The sequence below is a fragment of the Elephantulus edwardii genome, unplaced genomic scaffold (genome assembly GCF_000299155.1).
Source record: "Elephantulus edwardii isolate Elephantulus edwardi_28Jun2011 unplaced genomic scaffold, EleEdw1.0 scaffold00248, whole genome shotgun sequence".
Classification (NCBI taxonomy): Eukaryota; Metazoa; Chordata; class Mammalia; order Macroscelidea; family Macroscelididae; genus Elephantulus; species Elephantulus edwardii.
This window is the reverse complement of record NW_006399998.1, coordinates 4,471,511-4,474,241: the sequence shown is the minus strand read 5'-3', so window position 1 is coordinate 4,474,241 and position 2,731 is coordinate 4,471,511. Positions and strand designations below refer to the sequence as shown.

Below are 2,731 nucleotides of genomic sequence, written 5' to 3'. Positions count from 1 at the left end.
CAAAAACTAGTGAGCATAACTAGGGTGGCATTTGTTTCTTGAAATACGTCAATTGTTAGTCCATCAATTTTTAGGCCTTATTTCTTGTCAATGCCTTCAATACAGCATAGACTTCTTCCTTTATTACTATCCTTTCTTGATTATATGCTACTTGTTGAAATTGTTCATTGTTGACCCATTTTTTCTTTTTTGAATAGAGCTGTGTATTCCTCCCATCTTCTTTTGATCCTTTCTGCATCAACCAAAATTTTCCCATTGAATTCTTTAGTGTTGAAACTCAGAGATTGAATTTGTTTTTCAATTGTTTAACTTGATAAAAGATAAGTAAGTTCTTTTTTTAATTTTGTCACTACATCTTTTTGTAGTTTTTTGTAACACTTTGCTTTGTCTTCTGAGCCACATTTTGAAATCTTTCATTTCTTTTACTTCAAAATACTTTCCCTTTGTTTTGATTTATTTTTTAATAAGAGTCTCATCTGATATCCAGTTGGTCTTTCCCCGTTCCTTACCTGTGTTTTTTAAATTTTAAATTTATTTTAATGGAAGTTTATAGAAACTTTGGATTTCCATTCATTAATTGTTGTACTTTTCTTCCTGCCCAGCCCTCCCTTCAATTTACTTTTCTTTTTGAAAAGTAAAAGAAAGAGAGGAAGATGGCAGAGGTGGAGAGTACAGTGTGAAGAGCCAGAGGGATAGCAAGCTGCATAAAGACGGGGCACCAGAGAGTACTTTACGCTCCACAGAGAATGACCATTACAGCGTGACATGAACAGTAGGATTTTTGAATCAGAGCTTTTGATAACACATTATTTTAGAAACTATAAAAACTTGAGCTCGGTTCCTTCACTGCTGGCAGCAACGGAGCTGGGGCTAACGTTGTCGGGCTGCTGGGCGAGTTACCTGGCTAGATTCCTAATGAAAATGTTTGAGAGCATTGAATGTACAACCACTAGATCTGGCAGAGATCTGTGGGCTGAAATCTGTTCCTGCCTGCCAAATCCGGACCAAGAGGATGGTGCCAACAATGCTTTCTCAGACAACTTTGTGGCTCCTTACCCTGCAGACAAAGGCCAGAGGGAGGCATCAGATTTTGCTGTTCAGCCACCTCTACAGCCCTGGGCTCCTTTACAGGATTCAGAAGTGTATTTAGCATCTCTAGAAAAGAAACTGAGAAGAATCAAAGGTTTAAATCAGGAAGTAACCTCCAAGGACATGCTTCGAACCCTTGCTCAGGCCAAGAAGGAATGCTGGCATTGGTTCCTCCAGGAGAAATTGGCATCCGAGTTCTTTGTGGATGGGCTTGATTCTGATGAGAGCACCTTGGAACATTTCAAGCGGTGGCTCCAGCCAGATAAAGTAGCCATCAGCACAGAGGAAGTCCAGTACCTGATTCCTCCCGAGTCACAGGTTGTGAAACCAGAGGCCGAGAATGAGCAGGTGGCAGCAGAACAGTAAATTACATGCACACTCTGAAAGCAGCTGTCTTGGGCCCCACTGGGACTAACAGCAAGCTTGACTTCAGCAACCAGGAGACTCTTGGAAGGAAAAAAGCCCAAACTTCTTTCCACAAAGCAAACAGCCTCCGGCCCCTGAGGACATGCTTGGGGCTGCTGGCATGTGTGACTGACCCGGTGAGTGCTGGATCAAAGTACTGCTTTCCTCTATGCCTCACAGCAGAACTGAGCACTGAGCTGCAGCTTAGAAGTCTGCAAAAACCTGGTGAAGGACCAAGTGTGAAACTGCTTGGTGAAACTGATGCCATTATGTGTAACACACAAGTGAAGTGAGCCATATATTTTTTTTGCCTTTTCTGGATATTCCCTGCCTGTATTCCAAGCATTCCCTCGGTAAATCGAGTGAGTAGGGCTAAGGAGAATAAAGTTGGCACCCGTTAATCAAAAACAAAAACAAAACGAAAAAACCTTGAGCTCTGCCTGCCTGCCACACCGTGGTTCCATCGCGGACCTGGCAAAAGCTGGAAGCCACTAGCTTAGCTGAGCTGCATTGGGACGCACCTGAAAGGAAAAAGGTTAGTGGGGAAATTGCTGAATTCACTTAAGCCCCACTAAAACCTGGAGGGTCTGAGGTGCGGCGTGGACAATAGGAATTGAATCATAACTTTGTTGAAACTTTTAGTATTGGAACTGTGGGGACAAAGCCACGTTGACTCTGCAAAAACTGGAAGTCACTAGATGAGCTTCTAAGACACCCATTTGAAAGGAGAAAACTTAACGGGGAAATTGGCTTAATTCCCTTAAGCCCCACTAAGACCCAGTGGGTCTGTTGTGGAATGCGGACAGTAGAAATTTGAATCAGAACTTCTGCTGGAGTAGACTCAGAACGAGCTAATAGCCTCAGTTGCAATCCGGACTACATTTTGGTCCACACTGCAGAACAGCAAAAGCCAGAAACTGCAAGCTGAGCCTCTGAGGGACCCATTTGAAATGGATAACCTTGGTGGGGAAAGTGGCTGAATTCTCTAAAGCCCCACTAAGGCCCAGTGGGTTTGTTGCACGATGGGGACAGTAGGAATTTGAATAAGAACTTTTGATGGATTAGAGTCGGAACAGTGTGAAAATAGCCTGGGTTGCACTCCAGTCCACATTTCAGTGAGCACTTTGGATCAGCAAAAGCCAGAAGCTGCAGGACCCATTTGAAAGGGGAAAGCTTAGTGGGAAAATTGGCTGAATTCTCTTAAGCCCCACTAAGACCCAGTGGGTCTGTTGTTTGA

At 43.4% G+C, this 2,731-nt stretch overlaps 1 pseudogene; it reads left to right on the top strand.

The window, feature by feature from the left end:
• Positions 1-912: 912 nt before the first annotated feature.
• On the top strand, positions 913-1,455 carry LOC102861833 (annotated as a pseudogene).
• Positions 1,456-2,731: the final 1,276 nt, after the last annotated feature.